Source organism: Balaenoptera physalus (genome assembly GCF_965194825.1).
Source record: "Balaenoptera physalus genome assembly, chromosome: 17".
In the NCBI taxonomy this organism is placed as follows: domain Eukaryota; kingdom Metazoa; phylum Chordata; class Mammalia; order Artiodactyla; family Balaenopteridae; genus Balaenoptera; species Balaenoptera physalus.
The window spans coordinates 57,004,394-57,030,240 of NC_138895.1; the positions used below are offsets into that span (position 1 = coordinate 57,004,394).

The 25,847-nt window shown below is 33.8% G+C and overlaps 1 protein-coding gene across 5 annotated transcripts in view; it reads left to right on the top strand.

The window, feature by feature from the left end:
• Positions 1–25,847, top strand: part of EMC2 (ER membrane protein complex subunit 2) — a 119,599-nt gene that overhangs the window by 54,869 nt on the left and 38,883 nt on the right. For 3 of the 5 annotated variants that reach the window (XR_014255855.1, XR_014255856.1, XR_014255857.1), the window contains exon 12: positions 11,743–11,862. The gene's annotated coding sequence lies outside the window, so the exon portion shown is untranslated. Of the gene's footprint in view, positions 1–2,105; positions 2,278–11,742; positions 11,863–25,847 lie in introns of those variants that run through there. The other 2 variants (XM_082434334.1, XM_082434336.1) reach the window with 1 other exon arrangement.

A 25,847-nucleotide genomic window follows, 5' to 3' on the forward strand; every position in this document is an offset into this window, starting at 1 on the left:
CAAGATACACTGTTTTTGTCCATGAATTTAGTAACCATTTTCAACATAATCAGACATTTCAGATTTGTTTGTTATAAAGAAAATAGTGCCCACATATTATTCCACTACCTTTCTTCCCTTTAATCTCCTCCCATGAGTCACTAGAGTAGTGTTTACTTTTAGCAATATTTGTGTAATAAGTAAGTTAGTGTCCCTTATAACTGTCAGCCTTTAGTTTCACTTTATTTTTTCTAATTTTAATACCTCCTTGCCAGGAATTTTTTATTTATTAAGTACATTGTTAATGTGTAATAATTTATAAACTTCAGTTATATATAGTGATAATCTCATTGTGGCAGACAATTGCCCACCCAACTGCTTTTACCTCCTTCTTCCTTGTTAACAGTATCCTATATTGTTCAGGTAGGAGCACAGATCCCTGTTATTCCAGGAGGTTTGGACCTTACCCTCAGCCCCAAGGGAAGTATCATGATTGTTCTAAAACAGAAGTGGTTTCATTCCATATGGTCCGTGATATGCCAAGGCAGAACTTTTTGCATTGAAGGAAATATTCCATATTTGTGCTACCTAATGTGGTAGCCACTAGCTGTATGTGGGTATTAAGCACTTGAAATGTAGCCAGGACAACCGAGAAATTGAATTTTTTATTTAATTTTAATTTTAATAGCTGCATGTGACTCATGGCCACCATATTTGAAAGTGCAAATATCCAAAATCTGGGCATGTGGCCTAATTAGGGCTAATGAAATGAACAGAAGCTGTGGGGAAGGGCCTGTCTTTCAAATTAAAAAGTCAAGGTTTTGTGAGCTGAGGCTTTTTGCCTCTTCTGGCCATGAATGCCAACAACAAGCCTGGAGGTATAATAGCCATCTTACAAGCATGAAATAGCAAATATGAGAATTAAAGCTGCATTTCAGAGATGGTTCTGTAGAAAGATTACTGGGAGCCTGGGTCCCTGATTGGTTGAACACCTGAACCAACAAGAGCAATTGCCAGCTTCTGCACTAACTACATGAGAAAAATAAACTCTTGATTGTTAAGCCATTGTTATTTTTTGTTACTTTAGCCATATATGTTTCTGACTAATATATCCATCATTCAACTTTTTTTTTTAAGATGCAAAACTCTTATTTTAGACATGCTAGGGATGCTATTTTAGAATGTAATGATTTAAAATTAAGTACATAATTACATGTAACAAAAGAAGTAATATCTTGTTCCAACTCAGCACCTAGTATTTAAGCCAACAGAGGTGAGAAAAAGGCATATTTAGAATGTCTTTAATCATGAAGATAATATTGACTTGGGAATAGAGGAGGATGTAGAAAAAGTTGAAATGGAAAATTAATGTTTCAATATGCTGGAAGCATACAATTTTTATTATCAAATATTTAGAAGAATTTTTTTTCTTTAATGCTATAATCCCTTTATTCTCAAAGTAACTTACTTAAATTCAAAGAACTATAGTAGGAGTGTAGGAGGGGCTTTAGAGAGATTTAGTTGTTCTCCCTTTTAGGGTGAGGAAGTGAGGTTCTGAGAAATTAAGCTCTTCTGTGACAGAGCAGGTAATTGGACCAGGACGTCAGGTGTTCCCAAGTCAGTGCTCCTTCTAGCATATTCCAAGGCATATGTCTAGTCTCTGATAGGTTGTTCCTTGACAAAAATGAGAGCCAGATGTACCTAAGGGACATTGCTTGTTAGCAGAGCAAGGACTAGAATTCAGATTTTCTGGCTTGTAAAAGAATTTTTTAATGGAATAATGAAGTCAGAATTTCATTTTTAATTAAATTGAATTTAAACAAAATTACCCATTAAAGATGTTACTTCATTTATAGTTAATGTGAGAAGTATTTCAAACTATTTAGAACTATTTCAAACCTCTTTCACTTGGAACCTCTAATTTATCCTATCTCTCTTCTTATTCTTGGCAAGTAACCTCTTTTATAGGCTGAATTGTGTCTTGCCCAAAATTTCATATTTGAAGTTCTAACCCCTGGTGCCTTTGAATGTGACTTTATTTGGAGATTGAGTCTTTAAAGTGGTCATTAAGTAAAATTAGGTCATATTGGTGAGCCCTAATCCAATATGATTGATATCTTTATAAGGAGAGATTAGGACACAGACATACAGCAGAAGGACCATGAGAAGACGAAGAGAAGATGTCCATCTACAAGACAAGAAGCGTTTCCTCAGAAGAAACCAACCCTGCTGACACCTTGATCTTGGACTTCTGGCCTTTAGAACTGTGATGAAATAAATTTCTGTTGTTTTAAGACACCCAGTCCTCTGTGTACTTTATTAAGGCAGCCCTAGTTAACTAACATAGCTCTCTTACTATTTCACAGAGAAAAAGAGAAGTCATGAGATAAAACCATACCCAGTATGACATTCTTGTGCCCAAATTCACCTCTTTTCCTCTTAGAGTGAAAGAAATTGGCCCTACCCTTTTCTGAGCTGTTTCCCACCACTGTCTTTCTCATTTTTTATGCTTTAGCCATACTTTAGCTTAATGAATTTGCCACACTCCCTTCCTGACTTCCCAAAACTTCATCTTTTCTTCACATTTGTCCTAAAACTATTTTTTTCTTCATTATCTCTTCTCCTTTTTATTTCAACTAGATTCTTCCTATTAACACTAAAATATGCTCAGTTTGCTACCACTTTTTAAAACATCTTCCTTCATTTCCACAGTCCCACTCCAGCCACTACCCATTTTTCTCTTTTTTTACAGCCAAATTTCCTCATTTGTCTAAACTCATGTCTGTTTTCCCATTCTTTAAATTGCTCCAGTCTGGCATTCCCTTCACCCCCTGCATTGTTCCTTTGAAATAGTTTAGTTCAGTGTCAGCAATCTAATGGACATGTTCAGTCTTTTAAGTCATGACCATGTTCCATCTATTTTATGCTCTATGATACACCTCAAATCTATCCACTCTTCTCCATTTCTATTGCCACCAGCACCCTAGACCAAGCTACCATTACATGACTCCTGGACTACAACAGTGACTAGAGAGCATCTTCACTTCCCCTACTCCATTCTTCGCTACAATTAGAATGTGACAAAACATCACTAATAATGCCTTTTTACCCTCCCCCCTCTTTAAAACTCTTCAGTGGTTTCCCATTTGTTGCCTTAAACATGACCTTTGAGGTTCTGTATGGTGTCAGAACCAGGAAGGAAGATTCAGATTTTCTTAATTGTAAACTGTCATCCTCTACTCTTCCCCTTTGTTTCTGAATTTAGCTACACTTAAATTCAATGGCCTTGTTATGCTTCCTTCTACAAACTTGGTACTTGTTGTTCCCTCTCTGTAAAACAAAGCCTTCCTTGACTCATCTTTCAGAGGTCACACCCCTCTTTTTTTTTTTCCTACTGTATTTTAAAGACAATGTCTTATTTTAAAATACTTTAAGACTCACAAGAAGTTGCAAAAGCAATGCAGAGAACTCCCATGTACTGGTAAGCTTCTCCCTATTATCTTATGTAACCTTAGTACATTGTTAAACCAGAAAATTGACATTGCAGCAATACTATTAACTCAGGTACAGACTGTATTCAGATGTCACAATTTTTACATGCCTTTTTTTTTTTCTTTTCTGTTTATGAAGTGTTACATATGTAGATTCATTTTACCATCACCACAATCAGGATATAGAATGTATATCACAAAGGAACTTCTTGCTGCTTCTTAACAGGGTACATGTTACATCCTCATCTAACTCTAATGCCTGCTGTCCACTGATTTGTTTCTCTATTGCTATAATTTTCTCACTGTAAAAATGTTATATCAGTGGAGTCATACAATTTGTAACCTTTTGAGACTGACTTCTTTAACTCAACATGTTTCCCTTTAGCTCTATTAGTGTTGTATGTGTCAATAATTTGTTCCTTTGTATTGCTAAATAATATTCCATTGTATAGAGGTGTCACAGTCTGGTGATGCATTCACCATGGAAAGACATTTGAGTTGTTTACACAACAAAGTGGGCTTTATTCCAGATATGCAAGACTCTTGCTTTAATATTTGAAAATTGGTCAATGTAATTCATCATATTAAGAAGAAAATAAGAAAAAGCACATGATCATATCAACTGATATGAAAAAAGCATTTGACAGAATTCAATACCCATTTATGATGAAAAAAACAACTCAGCAATAGAAGGAAACTACCTCAATTTGATAAAAAGCATCTACAAAACTTGCACCTAGCATGGTACTTGATGAAAGACTAAATACATTAAGATTGGGAAGAAGACAAGGATATGCAATTACCACATCTGTTTGTTATAGTACTTGATGACTTAGCTGGTGCAGTAAGATAAAGGAATAAAAAGCATACAGATTGGAAAGGAAGAAGTAAAACTCTCTGTTTACAGATAACCTGATGGTCAACATGTAAAATCCCAGGAAATCTCCAAGAACATCTTGGAACTAATAAGTGAGTTTAGCAAGATCACAGAATAATACAAGGTCAACAAAAATTTTATATGCTAGCAATGAAGACATTTTCATTTACAGTTGCTAAAAAATACAATATTAAGTATAAGAAAATCTGTGGGATATGTTTGCTGAAAACTACAAATGCTAATGAAAGAAGAGTTAAATGGAGAGACATAACATATTCGTGGATTGGGAGGCAACATAGTAAAGATGTCAGTTGTACCCCAAATGATCTGTGGGTTTAATACAATTTCTATCCTGAAGGATTCTTTGTAGATAGACAGACTTTCTAAAATTTATATGAAAAGATAGAGGAGCAAGAATAGCATACACAATTTTGAAAATGAAGATAAAGGAATTAGACTGCAAGATACCAAGACTTACTATGTAGCTACTACAGCAGTCAGGCAAGTATGGTATTGTTACTGATTGTGTGGTTTTGCCAGAGTGATAGACACATGGAGCATGGAACAGAATATAGAGTCCAGAATAGACTCACACCAGTATGGCAAACTAATTTATTCAGTGGAGGAATTGTGCTGGGACGATTGAATATTCAACAAATGGTGTTGGAACAGTTGGGAATTTATAGCAAAAAAAACCCCTAAACCTAGACCTCACACCTTAAAAAAATGTTCAAAATGGGTCATGGATCTTAACGCATTGTGTAAAACTAAAATTTTTAGGAAAAAAACATGAAGAAACCCCTTTGACCTAGGGTTAGGCCAAAATTCTTCAGGTGACAACAAGATGTAATCCTTATTTAAAAATATGAATAAATTGAACTCTAAAAAATAAAATTTTTTTGTTCTGAGAAAGACCCTGTTAAAGAAGTGGAAAGACAAGCCATGGACAGAAAATACTTGCGAACATATTCAATAAAGGACTTGTGTCCAAAATATATAAAGAACTTGCAAAATTTAATAGAAAGAAAACAATCCAGTTAGAAAATATGCAGAAGACTTGAGCAGACATTTCAACAAAGAGGCTGTAGTGGTGGCACATGAAAAGATGTTCAACGTAATTAGCTATTAGGGAAGTGCAAATTACAGCTATAATGAGATACCACTGAAAACCTATTAGAATGGCTAAAATAAAACAACTCTGTGCTGATGATTATGCAAAACAACTTGGAAATATCAAATGTTGAGCTTCTCTGGGAAATGGTTTTTCATATACTTTTATATTATCACATACCTTTCATTTGAAGCACTTATCACTTTAATCATTTTCAAGTGATTCCCTCCCCTCCTCCCCCCCCCCACCCCGCCAACCCCCTGCCATAGATTCTTTAATTACATGAGGTCAGAGACCATAAATGTTTTTGCCCACTATTGTCATTCCAGTTTTTAGCATGGAAGCTACACACACACACACATGTTCATATACTCATCTCTCTCCATTTATATATTTGTACTTATTTTTGCACCCAATTGTAATAATCATAATGAGGTGTAGAAGGTATGAACTTTGCATTACTGTAGACATAGTAGAAAGCAAGAATAAATCAAGTCTTCTATACTTGTTTCTTAGCATAAAAATATAATTAATAATTAGAAAGATCTTGATGCCCAAAGTTAAATTAGAAACATTGCAACAGACCATTTAATCCACAAATGACTGAATTCCAGTAAGGTCAATTGCATCTCTACTATTTAATATAAAAACACAAACATAAGAATGCAAAACTCATTTTCAAGTCTAAGTCCTGGAAAAATTCCTCTATCTCAACAAACTGCTGCCACCAAAACAAAGTTAGAGACATTAATTTGGCAAATAAGTCACTAATAAGGAAATATGTACTTGCAGATGTCCAAGTAATCATGAACATTTCCAAACAATGAATGGACAGTAACTTCGAGGAAATCTGAGTTTATGCCTGACAAACTTGAGAGATACACTACGAAAGAATCCCTAATTGCAAATTCAGTTCCTTTTTAGGCAGCTTAAATATTACATGAAAGCATGGATACGAATTATGTGAAAATGTGATTGTATCAGATGAATGACCCAAAAAGTTGAAGTTTATCAAAAAACATGTTCTTTAAAAACTCTAGGTAACAATGTGTACCAAAATATCACATCAATTTAAAATCAATTTGAAGCTCTCCAGAGTGGTAACTGTAGAGTGGTTTCAAGAGTTGGCCTCAAATGACAGTTGATTTTGGATCCAGTTTCACTATACTGGTCTACGTGTCATACTCAGTATGACAGAGAGAACTGGAGACAACACAGCTCTGCTGGTTGATAATTCCCCAATGCCCCCCCTAGTCTGATTTTTAAAAATACGGGAATAAATATGACTACAGTTCTTGTGAGGGGAATCAAAGTTGTGTGGTTCCAGATAAAAACAATTGAAGAAAATTGTCTTGCTAAAAAGAGCTTCCAGTAACATGATATATATGCTGATTTTAAAAAATTAATGGCTTTTGGGAAATAGACATGGTGCAAATGTTTGCATCACAAATTGTTGCATCACAAATGGCACCCAAGAGTCAGAACTCTGATGCTTGCACAAATGCAATCTTAATGAATATTAGAATGAGAGGGAGTTTTAAAAAACAAGTTTTAAAGATGTAAAAATAGTTAAATACAATATTTTTTTTCCATGGGGTGGGGGTTACTGCTAAATACTTCATTTTTCTGCATGTGATTTCTCTAAAGTTTTTCCCACAAGACAATATTTACTAGTCTAAAGAGAATCATAATACAGTATTTTCTGTTAGTTATATCCCAATTTAGCTTAGCAACTTTAAACTTAATTTTCTATTAACAAATCTCACATATCATTAGACTAGTTTTTGAGTTAACAGTCATTGATTAGAAATAACAAAAAATGATTTTCAATTGTATTCTTTTCCTTCTACAAGCTTATAGAAGTACGCCACCTAGAGTAAATTTTATAATTTTTAAAGTGTAAAAACTGCTGGGCTGGTTTTATTATTCTAAACTATAAAAAGTAGGCACATTTTAATCAAAATCAAGCTAAATATTATAATTGTGGAATTTTTCATATATTTTCTGTTTTGATGTGACTTTCTTAATATTACTGTATATAAAATAGACTGGTTTCAATAGTTCCAGATTAAGCAATTTACACAATGTGCCCTCTTGAGATGGTTAACAAATCAAGTTCAGGAGTTATAATTTTTGAAACCTGATTCAATGACATTAGGTAATCTTAACATGCTATTACCAACTAAAATAACTATGGAAATATTTGAGAGATAATATAAATAATGAGTTTTGGATATATACATAAGTACACACACAGTATACTAGGCAATGTTAAAAATCATTGAATTTTTTTCTTTTTTTCCCCCAACTTTATTGAAATATAACTGACATACAACATTGTGTAAGTTTAAGATATACAAAGTAATGATCAGATACACGTATATATTGCAAATTATTTACCACAATAAGGTTAAGTAACACATCCTTAACCACATATAATTACTCTTGTTACAGTGAGAACACTTTAAAATTTACTCTCACAGCAACTTTCAAGTATGCAATATGGTATTGTTAACTATAATTCATACTATACATTAGATCCCCAGAAATTATTCATTTTAGAATTAAAAGTTTGTGCCCTTTGTCCAGCATCTCACCGTTTCTTCTGATCTCCAGCCTCTGGTAACCATTAATCTATTCTCTGTTTCTATGAGTTTGACGTTTTTAGATTCCACATATAAGTGAGATCTTACGGTATTTGTCTTTCTCTGACTTATTTCACTTAGCTTAATGCCCTCAAAAGCCAAAAGCCATCCATCTTGTCACAAAAGGCAGGATTTCCTTCTTTTTTATGGCTGAATTATTATATATATATCTCACATTTTCTTTATCTCTTCATCCATTGATGGACACTTGGATTGTTTCCATGTCCTGGCTATTATGAATAATGCTGCACTGAACATGGGAGTGCAGATATCTTTTCAAGATAGTAATTTCATTTCCTTTAGATATATATTCAGAAGTGGGATAGCTGGGTCATATGGTAGTTCTGTTTTTAATATTTTAAAGGAATCTCCACACTGTTTTCCATTGACTGTTTCAATTTACATTTCCCACCAACAGTGTACCAGGGTTCCTATTTCTCCACATCCTCTCCAGCATGTGTTATCTCTGGTCTTTTTAATGATAGCCATTCTAACAGGTGTGAGGTGGTATCTTATTGTAGTTTTGATTTCCATTTCCCTGTTGGCTATTGATATTGAGCACTCTTATACTTGGTGGCCACTGTATGTATGTCTTCTTTGGAAAAAGAGTTTTTGCCCATTTTTAAATTGGATTTTCTTTCTTTCTTTCTTTCTTTTTTTGCTATTGAGGTGTGTGAGTTCCTTATATTTCTTAGGTTGCCTTTTCATTTTGTTGATTGTTTCTTTTGCTGTGCAGAAGTTTTTTAGTTTGATATAGTCTTACTTGTTGATTTTTGCTTTAGTTGCTTGTGTTTTTGGTGTCGTATCCAAAAAATTATTGCCAAGACTGATGCCAAGGAGCTTTTTCACTGTTTTCTTCTAGGTATTTTCTATGTTTAAGGCCTTAATCCATTTCAAGGTAATTTTTGTGAGAAGTGTAAGATAGGGGTCCAATTTCATTCTTTGCATGTGGATATCCAGTTTCCCCAGCATCATTTATTGAAGAAACTATTCTTTCCCCATTGAGTATTCTTGGTTCCTTGTCAAATATTTGTTGAGCTTTTGTGCGTGGATTTATTTCTGAGAGCTCTCTATTCTGATTTATTGGTCTATGTGTCTGTTTTTATGCCAGTGCCATACTGTTTTCATTACTACAGCTTTGTGATATAGTTTGGAATCAGGACGTGTTATGCTTCCAGCTTTGTTCTTTCTCAAGATTGATTTGATTAATCAGGGTCTTTTGTGGTTTGATAGGAATTTTAGGATTGTTTTTTGTTTCTGTAAAAAATTTCATTGGAATTTTCATAGGGATTACACTGAATCTATAGATGGCTTTGGGTAGTATCGACATTTTAACAATATTAACTCTTCTGATCCATAAACATGGAATATCTCCCATTTATTTGTATCCTTAATTTTTTTCATCAATGTCTTATAATTTTCAGTGTACAGATCTTTCACTTTCTTGGTTAAATTTATTCCTAAATTTATTGTTTTTGATGCCATTGTAAATGGGATTGTTATTTTTATTTCTTATTAAGATAGTTCATTGTTAGTGTATAGAAACATAACTGATTTGTATATGCAGATTTTACTGAATTTATTTGTTCTTATCTGACTTGGTATCAGGATAATGCTGGCCTTCTAAAATAAGTTTGGGAGTGTTTTCTCCTCTTCCTTTTTTGGGAAGAGTTTGAGAAAAGTTGGCATTAATTATTCTTTAAATGTTTGTTAGAATTCACCAGTAAAGCCATTAGTTCCTGGGCGTTTCTTTGTTAGGAGATTTTTGATTACTGATTTAATCTCCTGACTAGTATTTGGTCTGTTGAGATTTTCTGTTTCTTCCCAATTTAGTTTTGGTAGGTTGTATGTTTCTAGGAATTTGTCCATTTCTTTTAAGTTGTCCAATTGTTGGTGTATGATTGTTCATAGTAGTTTCTTAGGACCCTTTGTATTTCTTTGGTATCAGTAGTAATGTCTCCTCTTTCATTTATAATTTTATTTATTTAAGTCCACTCTTCTTTTTTCTTGGAAAATCTAGCTAAAAGTTTGTGAATTTTACCTTTTTACAAAGCCAACTCTTAGTTTCACTGATTTTTTTTTTCTATTGTTTCCCTATTCTCTATTTCATTGTTTTCTGCACAGATCTTTATTATCTGCTTACTTCTGCTAACTTTGGGCTTAATTATTTTTCTTTTTCTAGTTCCTTGAGGTGTAAAGTTAGGATATTTATTTAAAATCTTTCTTTTTGTAATGTAAGCATTTATTGCTATGAAGTTTTCTTTTGCATAGCTTTTACTGCATCCCATACATTTTGGCATGTGGTGTTTCCAATATCATATGTTTTGATACATTTTCTAATTTATCTTTGATTTCATCTTTGACTCAGTTTTTCAGGAGTGTATTGTTTAATTTCCATGTGTTTGTAAATTTTCCAGCTTTCCTCATGTTATTGATTTCTAGTTTCATATCATTGTGATCAAAAAAGATACTTAGTTTGGTTTCAGTGTTTTAAATTTGCTGAAACTTTTGTGACCTAACATATGATCTATTCTGGAAAATGTTCCACATGCAGTTGAGAATGTATATTTTGCTGCTGTTGAATGGAATGTTCCATATATGTTTTTAGGTCCTTTTGGTTTAGAGTACAGTTTAAGTTCCACATTTCCTTATAGATATTCTGTCTCCATGATATATCCATTGTTGAAAGTGAGGTATTGAAGTCTCCTCCTATTATTGTATTGCTGGCTATTATTTCTTTCACATATGTTAGCATTTGCTTAATATATTTAGGTACTCTGTGTTGGGTTCATATATATTTATAATTGTTTTAGCCTCTTGATGAATTGACCCCTTTATCATTATATGATGACCTTAGTTTCCTGTTACAGTTTTTGACTTAAAGTCTATTTTATCTGATATAAATATAGCTACCCTGCTCTCTCTTGGGTTTCATTTACATGATATATATTTTTTCATTCCTTCTCTTTGAGACTGTGTGTGTCCTTGAAGTTGAAATATGTCTCCTTTAGGTATCATATAGTTGGGTCTGGGTTTTTAAAAATTCATTTAGTCACTCTATGCCTCTTGATTGGAGATTTAATCCATTTACATTTGAAGAAATTATTGATAGTAAGGACTTACTATTGTCATCTTTTTAATTGTTTTCTGGATCCTTTGTAGTTTTTTTGTTCGTTTCTTCCTTTCTATCTGTCTTCCTTTGTAAATTGATTATTTTCCATAGTGGTATACTTTGATTCCTTTCTTTTTATGTTGTATGTATCTAGTATAGTTTTTTGTTTTGCATTTATCCTGAGGCTTACATAGAGTATCTTAATGGATATAGCAGTCTATTTTAAGCTGATAACAACTTAACTTTGATTGTATACAAAACTCTACCCTTTTACTCCTCTCCCCACATGTTATGTTTTTGATGTCACAATTTATATCTTTTTATATTGTGTATCTATTAACAAATTATAGTAACTATAGCTATATTTACTACTTTTTCCTTTAACCTTTATTGTAGAGTTAAGTGGTTAGCACACAACCATATCATAGTATTAGAGTATTTTGAATCTGACTATATACTGAATGTCACCAGTATGTTGTATATTTTCATATGTTTTCATGTTACTAATTAGCATCCTTTCATTTCAGGTTGAAGAACTCCTTTCAGCATTTCTTATAAGGCAAGTCCAGTGGTGATCAACTCCCTCAGCTGTTGTTTGTTAGGAAAGTGTTTATCTCACCTTCATTTCTGATGGACAGCTTTGCCAGGTAAAGTATTTGTGGTTGGCAGTTTTTTTCTTTCAGCACTTTGAATGTATCATCTCCCTCTCTCCCACCCTGCAAGGTTTGAGAAGTCCACTGATAACCTTATGGGGGTTCCCTTTTATGAGAGAAAAATATTTTTTTCTTCTGGCTGCTTTTAAAATTCCCTCTTTGATTTTAGACAGTTTTATTATAGTGTGTTTTGGAGAAGGTTGTTTTGGATTGAAATTTTGGGGTGACCTGTTAACTTAATGAATTTGGATGTCCAAATCTGTCCCCAGGTTTAGGAAATTCTCAGACATTATTTCTTTAAATAAGCTTTCTACCCCTTTCTCCCTGTTTTCTCCCTCTGGGGCTTCAGTTATGCCTAGGTTGTTTCTCTTAATCTTTTACCATTAGTCCTGTAGGTTTTCTTCATTCCTTTTCATTCTTTTTTTTTTGCTTCTCACTGGATAATTTCAAATGATCTGTGTTTGGACTCACTATTTCTTTCTTCTGCTTTGTTTGTGCCATCTGCTCTTAAAGCTCTTATTGACTTTTTCAGTGAAGTCATTGTGTTCTCCAGTTCCAAAATTTTTCTTTGGCTCTTTTTCATGTTTTCTGTTTGTTGAACTTCTTGTTTTGTTCTTATATTATTTTCCTGACTTCAATAATTGTTTATCTGTGTTCTCTTACAACTCTCTGAGAATCTTTATAACAATTATTTTGAATTATTTATTGGGCAATTCCTGGATCTCCATTTCTTTGGCATCATTTACTGAAAATTTACTGTGTTCCTTTGGTGGTATCATATTTACCTGATTCTTTATGATGCCAGTAGTCTTGCATAGGTGTCTGCACTTTTGAAGAAGCAGTCACCTCTGCCAGAGTTTATGGACTGACTTCAGTAAGAAAAGACCTTCACTTGTGTGGTGGGGCATGCTGGCGCATGATGTGACCCTGGGTCTAGTGGTTCAGGGCACCAAGTGTGCGTGCATGTGGTGGCTCTGGGTCCTGTGGAGGGGTGTACCGTCTCAATGACTTGGCCAACTGGAGTACATAATATCAGAAATTATGTGGTCCTTGGTGAGCACTGTGGGGGATCTTCAATGGCTGCGAGGGTTATTGGTTCTTCAGCTGTGTTTCCAGGTCCAGTGGCTAGGGATCAAGCCAGTGGTGGTGGCTGGAGTCAGGGGTATGTGGATCTGGGGGCCAGCTGCAGGTTCCTGTGTAATGATAGGGGCTGGTTGCAGGTACAGACATAGTGGTAGGGGCCAGGGCAAGCAGCACATGCCAAGGTCAACTGGGCATACTGGCAGTTGTGGGGCCCTGGCTGTCAGCATACACTCTTGTGACTGCAGGGTCTTGCCATGGGTGCATTCAATGCAGCGAAGGTTGGTGACAGGAATCAAACTGGAGTTGTACAAGTGCACAGCTGGAGGAGCTAGCCCCAAGCATGCACATGGCATTGGGGGTCAGCCATTGGGGTCTAAGGCTGTGTTTTGCACTCATGCAGCCACAGAGCCGGGATGCCAGTGCAGATCCCAGGCTCTGATAAGGAGGGAAGCGGGGAGTGAGGAGAGATACTCAGGCATTTGGCATCTGTAAACATGAAAACCTGTGGGGCACAAAGCAGATAAATCTGTAAGGGTTCTGTTGTGGTTGTACTGGTTTCTTCAGTAGCAAAATCTGCTCGGGTCTTCTGTAGAGGAGTTCGCTGGGAATCACGGTCACTTCCACTGTGTGGCTGATACTGGTAGCCCTTGCCCTTCTTCCTTATTCCTAGCTGTATCTATATGTCTCAGCTTTGCCAGTCTCTTGGTGGGCTGAAACTGAAGTGGATTCTTCTTATAGTGAACTGAAAGGCTGGGGAAGCTGATGACTCACCCTGCTTTCTCTTTCCTAGTGAGGGGAACTCTTTTCTAGCTGGGGAGTTCCTTCCTGGCCTAGGGAGATGAAGGAGGCAAAATGGAGCTGTTCTTCCTATCCTTTTTGTGTGTTTATTCTCAGGGTTTTTGTTCCTCTGTATTGCTAAAGTATCTTAAGTGGACTCCTGAGTTCTCCCAGAGCTGGCTTTGTTCATGGATAGCGGTCTAATTGTTGATCCTTGCGGGGAGATGGAGTCTGAGGTCTCCTACTTTGCCATCTTGGTGATGTCACTCCTCAGAATTGACATTTCATAGTGAATGTGATGGGGGAAGATTTCATGAAATTGAGTACAAAATATTTTGGATTTGAAACCAAAGCTATTTGGAGAGGTCTATCTTATCTCTGAGACTTTATCTTAATCTCTGCTTTAAAAGATCATTTTCTCTTCTAGTTTTTGTGTCTGTTGATAGGTAATGCTTGGAATTTTTGCTTTGGGAGTTCAGAATTTGAAACAGTTGTGGGCAAATGATGTTTCTTGTAACATCCCACAAGGGATCAGATTTTCTAATGAAATATCGCTTTGATTTATTTGTGTCCTTGTATAGGTGATTTCTACACTTATCCAGAGGAAAAATTCCTGCAGAGTAGAGGTCTTGTCTTCAGTTTCATTTCCTTACATTATCTAACACATACTTTTGCCACAGGGAATGCTTATAAATATTTGTTGATATAATATTTTGTCTCCAAGCTAACTGAAGTCAGTGAGAGTCATTCAGTTGCTAAACTTTAACAGTCAAATTAGGTTATCAGACTAGGAATTTAATTAGCAAAGTTTGAAAACTCTTCATGGTTTTTTTTTTTTTTTAATTTAGTATGGCAAATTTTATTTAAGGCATAGCAAAGCCTCCTTGATAGCAGTTCAGAATGAAAGATTTATAAAATTTCTCAACCCACTAAAAATATAAACCAGACAGAAAAATTACCCATTGAGTAATAGTAAATGTCAGTGTTTAAAAAAAAAACTAACTTATTTTTTAGTTACAAGGGACACATGCATTTTATTTATAATATAGCTTCAAGACTTTAAATATGCTGCCCAGAATATCTTCCAGTTGCTATGGGGAGTTCTGTTATTCGTCAATGTAGGGTTTCCTACTTGGCAGCATTATGTATTTATGATGGCATCTGTGTTTGCTGGTTGTTGCAGTTGCAGTGGAACTTGTATTTCAGCCAGTTGAAGAGGGAGGGAAAAAGAAAGTAAATTAAACCTGACTTCTTGGCAGTGAAGTAGTAGCTTCTTGTTACTTGGACCCATATATTCCAAGAACACCAAACGTAACTGCAGTTGTGTGCCATAGTTACTCTACCTATAACTGACTATATTTGCATTGTAATAAACTTGTATAATAATATTAAAACCAAAAAGTTAAAAAGTAAAATATTATGTCTTGTCAGTTGACATGCACTTTTCAAGCAGAATTTTAATATGGGAAATTAGCTATTAGAATGATGCTTATTTTTTCCTGATCAAAGAAAAATTGTCACTATCATCAATATCATTTTGTAAGCTTTCATTTACTTAAAATAAGTGAAAATCTAAATGAACTAATTAAAAGACATTTTTCCTCAACTGAGAGAAACAGAACAGAAAATAAAAGTAAACTTATTAATATCTAGGATTTCTTTTTAAAAACAACTAGTATATTTTAGAGTCAGTGTACATTTATCTCAAGCCAATATTCCAAACCCATATACATCTACCACATTAACCTGTAATATTTGGTGTTCATAAAGGTTATCTTCAGATATCCCAAGAAGTACCTTTTTAGTATTAAGAACCTAGAAACACCTTCTTAACATTGATTCTTAATATACACAACCGAAAATTAACTCCTTAATGTTGACGTATGAAATTATATTCATTATAATTTCTAGATTTGTGGATTGTGTTCATTTTAATTTATGTAATTCATTTTATTTTTTGAACGCTGGCAGTCTCTGAGGCATAGTTTAGTTAAATATCTACTAAGTTAACTTTTAACTTTGTGTTTATCCCAACTATGTCGCACAATTATATTCCCTGTTCTCTGGAAGCTTATGAAATGGATACACTGGTGGTACCAGTATGCATAAAACAGAAGTGAATATGGCGACAGAAATCTAATATTTAGATCTTGCCCTCAAAATGCTTATAATTTAGTTTGAAGGACAGTGAATAAGAATGAAAATTCTATTAGTGTACACAGGAAATAACTGTCCAGTAGAATAATATGCGAGTAATTCTTATTGCCTAGTGACTTAATATGTTAGTGCCATACAGCTTCAGATGAAGATGTCACTGCAGTTCAGAAGGTTGTGTAAAAACTTGAGGGAAGGGGAGAGACTTGGCCTTGATACTGAAAGATGGATAGTTTTAGATTGAGTGTTGACATTCTAGGTTGGGGTAACAATTTATGCATCAATATTAGAGAGGAGAAAACCACCTTCTAGAGGCACAGTGGCTAGGCCTTTTTTGCTAGGATGAGAGTTTAGAGAAGTAAGTATAGAGAAAGAATGGGGGGAAGTATTAATTATTAGAACAAATATTTCTCTAGCACTTTACAATTTATAAGGGATTTCTATGTAAGTCTCATTTAATCTTAAATACCTGTGATGCAGTATCTTTATTACTTCTATTTTAAAAATAAATCTAGAACTAAGGCAACTGGGAATTATTGTTACAAAATAAAAATGAACAAAATATAAATGTAAGCTTTGATAAAGAGAAAATATAACAAAAATTAGGTTAGAGTGGAAAAATTTGATAATCTGTATAATCTTTTATTGTAAGGAGACGGTTTAAAGGTAAAACATATAGTTTCAAAAGTGACATCAAAGGTTTTTATAATTTTTTTTCTTACCTTTAGAGAGATCTTTTACTTAGTAACAATATCTTCTGTGAAGATTATATTTTTATGAATTTCAGTATTGCCTTCCATTTATTTAAAAAATTTTTAAATTTAAAAATAATCATGATTCCACCATCTTTTCCTGAAATTATTTATATTTGCCTTTCTGAAGTACTCCTTTGCAAGCTGTACATATTCGTAAGAATGTTCAATAAAAGTTGGCAATGATTATTTTGGGGTGATGGAATATTAGTAGATTTTTTAGTTTCTTCCTGGCACTTTTCAGTGTACTTTCTGAACCAAATGTGCATCGTTTTTTTTTCTAAAACATTAAAGGCATTATTCTTAAAATTTAAAAATTCCATGCAAGTGCTGTTCTGAGGAATATACTTTGGGAATCACTGTTGTAGATAATTATTTCCTAACCTTTTTGGATGAATGATCTCTTTCACAATAATATATGATTTTGCCAACTCAGGAATTTAAAAAATTATTTTCTGATTTTCCTATGGCACATAACAAAGTAATTTAGCAAAAAGTTTTCATAATTATTTTATTTTATTTTATTCTCATGATTACATAAGAGAAAATGTTGCTACCTATTAGTATGTCCTCACAAATATAACATTGATGATAGTGGTTTTTATTACCAGCTAAAATAAAGCCAAATTGGATATAGTCATCACAGTCATTTATTTTATTAGCAGTGCTTTTTGAGGTACAAGAAATACTGGTGCACTTTTAAAGAATTTTGATCGGACAGATTGACCTAATGGGTCTGAAGATCATTTTGAGGCAAATTTGCACATTTATCATGTTTGTACTCATTAATGTGTATTTTATTATTTTCTTGTGTTATCTTTCTTCAACCAGTGACTGATTATGGATATAAACTAGGTAATAAGGGACCAAAAATAGATGATTTAAAACTAAGCAATGATTAATACCTTCATGATGACTGGTAATGCTTTGCTGAGTTATAAACTGACACTGTCTATGTATGGAGGCCCTTCCTCTGATTTCCAATAATCACTGTACATTCTTACAGCACTTGCACTCCTAGGCTCTCCAGATTTCATTTTAGATGGATATTTTTAAAAAGTTATTCACATATTAAGAAGTAGATACTGAAACAGATAACATTGTTAATTTAACATCATGATTCCTTATAAGACCTTTGTGAACCCATGATGATTACTATTTGGGAAATGGCCATACAGAAACTGATATAGGCGTAGGCTTCCATGTAATTCTTAAGGAAAAGAGAGAATTTAGAAAGGACAGTAGAAAGTTAGGGATTGAAGTTTAAGGCTTACTAAAATTTGGGTAGTGGAAGAAGAAAAAATAGTAGAGGATAGAGAACTAAGGAAATACAATTACAGAGGAATAACCATTGAACGAATGACATTACATACTTTATCTCATTTCATACTCAGTTTAAATGAGAAAGTTACAACTAAGAAAGATGAATAATTTGCCCCCAGTCACCCAATAAATGGTAGAGCAATGATGATTCAAAGCAAGATCTGTAATAAAGTTCATGCTTTATCCTCCTCAGCATTCCATCTCTCTCGTTCAGAGATGTCAGAAGAGAATCAGAAGAGGGATGATATAATAAAAATCAAAGGACGAATTTTAACAAGAAAGTATTCTGCATTAGATGTGGCAGGGGTGTCAGGCAAAAAGAGATCTCAGAAAATATCACTGGAACTGGCAGAGGCCTTGAAGGGCCAGGTCTAACATCCAGAAAAGGCAAAGCCATATTCTATGGATTTAAGGGGACTTGTTTTCTCTGTTAACACAAGACTTGTGCTTTATGCTACTAGTGTGGTATCTTGCTCATTTTTTCCTGGTATCCCTAAGGCTTAGCATGGCATTTTGCCTACAGTAGGCACCAGGCTAAGATCTTGCAAATGTATGACTGATGTAGATTATTGGTCTCAAAGGTCTTGAAACAGTCTGGTGGATATTGAAGATTCAAAGGGTGATGGCACTCTGAAGGGCGATCCACAGAAGGACTGATGATTTGAAGATGGTGGTAAATGAGCATAATATGATGTTAAATGGTGAAAAACAAAGATGGGTGCTATACGAATCATTGGGACCTGCTTCTGGAGACCAAGAAGGTTGTGCCCCTCCCTTACTCTGTCTCTTCCTAGCCACTGTGAGTCAGTAATACCACCAAAACCCACAAGTTTGGATGAAGTTGGGGGGGGTGTCACAGAAATTTTGGTCTATTTTAAATTGATGACAACTTAAATTTTTAAAGAATTTGTTATATAAAAATGTACTAACGATGATAAACGTTTTTTCAATAGGTGAAGAAAAAACATTTAGTATAATAACATACACATTTATGAATTTAAAAAATCAGTGAAAATTGGGCAAAGCACATGAACAGGTAATTTAAAGAAGGAGATACTTAGCAAAATACAGTTCAATAAATATTTATTGAATAAAAAGTAGGCTATGGTAAAATTAGATTTATACCACAAGAAGAAGAAACAGCAAGTAGCTTGATTACCAAGAGCTTTGTATGTCATACTTTGGAGCATGGAATTTATCCTGTAGATGGTTGGAGTCTACTAAAGTGCTGTCCACATTGAAGTAACTATTTTATTAGCACTGTAGTTAATGTACTCGAAACAGACTTGAGCTAGTGGAGAAAGGAGGTAGGCAGAGTAGCTCAAGTGAGAAAAAAATGAAACTATGGTAAGGATAAAAGAAATGAGAGAAAATGGACAGATTTAAGAAATATTAAAACTTGTTTTCTCAATAAACTTTTTTCTTCCAGTTTTATTGAGCTATAATTGACATACAGCACTGTGTAAGTTTAAAGTGTACTGCATAATGATTTGACTTACAAGCATCATGAAATGGTTACCACAATAAGTTTAGTGAATATCCATCATCTCATATAGATACAAAATTAAAGAAATGGAAAAAATGTTTTTTCCTTGTGATTAGAGCTCTTAGGATTTACTCTCTTAGCAACTTTCATATATAAGATACAGCTGTGTTTATTATATTTATCATGTTGCAAATTATATCCCTACGACTTATTTATCTTACAACTAGACGTTTGTACCTTTTGACCACCTTCATCCAATTCCCCCTTCCTACCGCTTCTGGTAACCACAAATTTGATCTCTTTTTCTGAGTTTTTGTTTTGTTTGTTTGTTTTAAACATAGTAAGACCTGATGAAATGAATATGGTAGAAGGTAAAGGAGAACAGGGAGTCTAGGAAAAATTCTGTTTTTCTCAATAACTTGTGTGACTAGCTTGATGATATAATGCTTGATAGGAAATAAACAGGGTATAACACATGTGTTTATTATAAATTTTTGAAATTGAACTTGAAAAGCTACTTTTAAATATAATTTTAAATGTATTTTTTATTAAGGACTTTAAAAAAGTTTTTTAGAGCACTTTTAGGTTTACAACAAAATTGAGAGGAAGGTATAGAGATTTCCCATATGCCCGTTGCCCCTACATTTGCATAGCCATCCCTCATCTTTCACCAGAATGGTACATTCATTACCAAGAACGAACCTACATTGACATATCATAATCACCAGAAGTCCATAGTTTACCTTAGGGTTCAGTCTTGGTGTTGTAGATTCTATGGGTTTAGACAAAAATATTATGACATATATCCATCATTATAATATCATATAGAATATTTTCTCTGCCCTGAAAATCCTCTGTGCTCTGCCTATTTATCACTCCCTTCCTCTGACCCCTGGCAACCACTGATTTTTTGTCTCCATGGTTTTTCCTTTTCCAGAATGTTTTTTTTTTTTTAATTTGGAGGTACATGGAGTTATGAATTTTTATGTTAGTCAGTTAGTTGTATGTAATGCCATCCATTCTCCGAACTAGAATCACAAATAAGATAAAACTTGGATAAAAATTTTAAAATTCCTTGTAAGACTGCATGTTTATTAATACTGTAGTCATATCAGAAATAGATATGGAAAGATATTTCCCTCAAGTGTGATTGAAAATACAGTTGTTGTTAAGGTTCTGGCCATTAGATTTAGTTCTGGTTGATGTTTAAAATAAAAAAATACTTTTATTAATTTCACATAAAAAAGTTAGAAGGGGTCAGGTGTCATTTAATATTTCCCTTTTGTATCAGGTAATGCAATTTTTGAGTTAGAGGTTCTTTATTGTAACATAGTATCTTTCCTCTGTGTAGAAGTTCATGTTAACCATAGAAAATAAAGAAGCTCATTGCAGATATATAGATTTTTCTATGTAAAAAATTTTAAAATTCAGTTTTTATGGCACATGGAAATGCTTTCAGTCTGTAAAACATTTTGAAAAATTCATTTAACATGAAAATATATACTGAATTATGATCAGTGTCTTCTATTTAGGCATTGCCACTTAACCAGATCTGATAGAAAGGTAATTCATAGAAATTCTATTTGTGCACATTCAAATTTGACTTGATTTAGAATATTATAAAATAGAAGAGACTGAATAAAAGAAGAAAAAGAACACCAATTTGTGGCACAAATATAAATGATGACATTATATTACAAGATTAACAAACGGCTTCATTTAATTTTAGATTTTGGTACAACACTTAAAACATTGCTATGGCTCAAAGTAAGTTATTGAATCTGGGTAGCAAGGAAATAAAGAAAATTATTAGCATTGTAACAAAGCCCTGAAACAAAATGTCTTTTGGAAAATAGCACGCTGGCGATATGCCAGGGAGGGAAAAAAATTAGAAACACAAATGTTCCATCCGAGTCTTGATTTTGAAAATGAATAAAAGAAGTAAATATATTACCATTTAAGTGTTATACTTACTAGACCTTCATTTCTAAAGAACAAATGACAAAAATAGGATCTGGATTTTTATAGAGTGGGAATAGGAGCTACTGCTCCCTTTCCATTTTAAGTTTGGAATGTCTTCTCTCAATAATCTAGGATTGTTTCATTTTGCGTTTAAAGTTCGGGTAGGCCAGCCTAAACTAACAAATTACATCAAAGGGAAATCTGGAACAGACTAATGTCATTTAGGACCTGAGTTATCATATTATATTTCAAATATAGTAATCTTCCACTTTTACATACACCAAAAACTTCATATTATTGTTTTGAAATAGCAGAGCAGAAAGTTTTGTAGGTTAAGGCTACAAAGTGAACAAAGTAAAAAACTCATTCAGGGACAACCTTACTTCCCAATATGGTAAAAATAAAATTTTGTTTTGTAACATTATATTGCTTATAGAAAACATTCTGTACCACAAAGCTCTATCTTTTTAATAGTTTAAATTCCCAATGAACAAAGATATTAGTAGGAAAGGAACTTAACAGTACTAAAATCCTTTGAACCTAAGGTAAGAGGTAGAATCTGATTGTACCTATGGTGAAGATGACCTCCTTAGCTTATCAGGTGTTTTAAGTGTCACTGATTATTTTTCTCTTGCTAAATCTCTAAACACATCTCTGATTTGCTATGGTGTTAGCTGAATTTTTAGGATTATTTAGTTTCACTTTAATCAGTTGAGGACTTAACTACAAATACAGCTTCTTCTTTGATGAGTCAGTAACTGGTTCTTGCATCTTCAAATCTGAGTTCTGTTCTCCTGTCCTTTGCTTGCCTGACAGTTTTATGCACAGTATGATTTAGTTAAAAGGATATTTAGCATTGTGGTTGATTTGTATTGCATGAAATAAGATAGTCAGCTGGTGGAAGCCAATTCAGGCCACACATACTGTATTTAAGACTTAAATGCTGAACCTTTATGGTGCATATTGCTGTTTTGGAAGTTGCCAAACAAGTCACACAGCCTACGTGCAACAGACTGGGTGTGGTAAAAAATGGCCTGAGCTTTCCAAATTTCCTGGCTTTTTTCCTCTTTTTGGATTACACTAAAACAATTTCCTTCAGGATTGAAGCATCTGGCTAGCTCTTATAGTTTCTTTTTTTCTTATGATTAAGGGAGAAAAATTGATTCAGGGGAAAAAAAGCTATGGCTCAACCCAAAGTCTGTGCTAAGGATAGACCTCAGTGGCACATTTTTGTGACATAAAATTTTACGTTGGGCATGCAAATTATTGATTTGATTTTGATTTTCTCAATTTGCTAATGATTCTATCTCAATATGGGGCCTTTACTTAGTGATGTTTAAAGTAATTCTTTACTGTAATACCCTATAGCTGGGAAAATAATCCAACTGTACTCTGCACAAAAAATAAAGCTTCTCCATACCCATGATGCTAGATCTATTATCACACTCATGATGAATTACTGTTGCTTTTGGTAGCACGAAAAACCACAATCTATTTTTCCTCTCGAGTGGCAGGTCTCTCCTCACTTCCTTTTTCTGATTTTAATTCTCTCCCAGCTGCTTATCTCTTCTAATCGTTAACCTTTCCTTAATTATAGGAATCAGCAGTGTGCTTTTTGTCAGAACTTTGTTCCTTTAGTGAAATAACAGTCATCAGAAACAGTCACCTTTGGACATTCACATGTGTGTTTACTTATAAAATCAGTTATTATTAAATCAATACATTTGATTTCAAATAGATGAGACTTGTTACGATAACTAAGCAGAACCCTAGTTATTAAAACTGCTTCTTATGTACAATACAGCTTTACTTCTCAAAAAATCAGCCTTCTAACAACATCTAAAAAAACACTGACAGAGGAGATAAATAAAAGCATTGTGTACTTCAGTGATTCCCTGACAGTCCTTTTGTTCTACACTAGATATAGCAACCCTTGGTTTATTAGAGGCCATTTACTGGTTTTGTTTGTTCGTTTGTTGGTTTTCAGAAGCTTGAGACAATGTACCTGTACCAATGTACTGCCAGATTAGCAGTGTAGGCCTGGTTTAGCTACATGTACTGACTAAATCAGTTTAGCCTTTCACCATAGCAAAGGAGCATAGTCATACACAGTAGAGAACTGCAGACTCAACATCACAGATCTATAAGCAGTGGAACAGGGTTAAAACAGGATGTATTCTACAACGTGGAAAGCTAGAAAGTTGAGTTTACCATTAAAGGAAGATGGAGACCTGGATGTATATTTCTGGAGATTAGTTACTTTAAACCACCCTTTGAACAGATTTTTTAAAATTGGATAAAATAAAATCTTATGTATATTTTTTATTATATATATTACATGTATTATGTATGTACTTTTTTTTGCATTGATGACCTGGCAAAGCAGCCAAATCCAAAAACAGAGTAAACCGGGAACCATAAAAGATAAGTGCCAAACCTAGTTTTGTTCTGAGGATTTCTGCTGAATCCTGAAGTACTGGGTTTCCATTTGACAGCTTCTTGGGCCATGGGGGATAGTAGTTAAAACTGAAGATCCAGCTATGGACGGAAACCTACCTAATAGGATACCCCTACAAAGCTGAGACGTGTAGGAGTGAAATAAAGATGGAAACACCAAGGAAATTCTCCAGTAATGCTAGGTAAGTGAAGAATAAGTAAAAATTTCCTTGAGAATATATAAGTACAAACTGGCCCCTCAATGGGTCTGAAAAGCCTCAAGGAGTTTAGTGGAGAGCTTAGCTTAGAATGTTTCCAGCTGGTAATGCCCCCAGATGACTGGCAGAAAGAAATGAAAATTATTTGGAGGAATTCCAACTTCAGTTTAGGCCTCTACCACCAAGGAAAATGAACTTTCATGGTAAAAAAATCATAAAGCACCCAAGGAGACAAGACATCATAAATGAGAATCTACCAAAACAATCAAAACAATAGACCTCCTAAAACTATAAACGTTGGAATTATGAGACAGAATGTACAATCATGGTTAATATGATTAAAGAGATAGAAGCTTGAAAACATAAATAGGTAACAAGTAGGTTTGAAAAATAACTAAATAGAAATTCTAGAAATTATTAACATAATAATTAAAAACTGAAAAGATTAACCATCGGATTAGACACAGCAGAAAAGAGAATTGGTGAAGTAATTTCTGAAGAACTTATCTAAAATACAGTCCAGAGAGAAGTGAAAAACATGATAGAGAAGTTAATAGCTGTGGAGAATGAAGGGAGAATATACTTTTTTTCAGAGTTCTAGAAGGAGATTATAGAGTCAATGGGAAAGAGTATTCAAAAAGAATTCCTCAGAATTATTGAAAGACAGTAATCCTCACTCAAATCAAGAAAACCAAATAAATACCAAGATTAAATTAAGAATTTCTCTTAATCAAAAATCACCATAAAGAAATAGATAAGTTACTGGGCGCCAATACTTGCAATCCATATAACCAACAAAGGGTTAGTATCTCTCCAGAATACATATATAACATATATTGTATATAATAGTATGTATAATAAAAATAAAAATTATAATATGTTTATATATATATAATAGAGAATAATACATGTTATTGTGAATTAATCAGAAAACTACACAGAGAGCAGCTCCATCTAGTAATTCAGGTTATAAACTTCCAAATTATCTTAAACATGCCTCTGAATTATCCTAAGCATCCCCACTGCGTATCTATATCCAACATCTCCCAAGTCCTTGTGATTCTGTCTGAACTGTCTTCTAAATAGTCCCCTTTCCTTCTGGCTTCACTGACAATAACTTGGTTCAAGTCTTTATTACATTCCCTTTAACCTAGGGGAACAGATTTCCGACTGATTTTCCTCTCTCCCTTTAATCATTTATTTTGCAATGCCAACAAGAAGTTTGCTTAATACATTTAGAACAAATTTTGTTATTCTTCCACTCAAAAATTCACCATGCTCTATAAATCATGGCTGTTCATTTTCATTTTTATCAAATTATACATACACATAGCTTAAAGAGTCAAGTAGTTCTATAAGGTCACTTCTTCATCCTTTTAACTTACGTCCATTTAACTTTTGTCAATATAGTGATGTCTTTACTTAACAGGTTTGTGTTGTTTCTTCTTGATTTTTCAATTTTAAGCATTGATTTTCCTTTATGGAAGATGAGGATTTAGCTCTCTTTCTCCATCCCTACCACATATGAATACCCTTCCCACATACCTCTCTTCCTACTACAGTTAACATTGTAATTTTGATCATATTAACATTTAGTATTTTACATAATTTTGACTATGAAAATACTGTTACAACTGGTCCAAATATTAAATTAAATTGATTTTACTTTCCTGGAAAAATTTTGTGTTCTCTATCTTGCTCTTTTATTTTCTTGCAATTATTATTAATTCAAATCCAAACTGTTCCCAGTTGCCCAGTTCTTATCTCAAGACATTTAGATACATCATG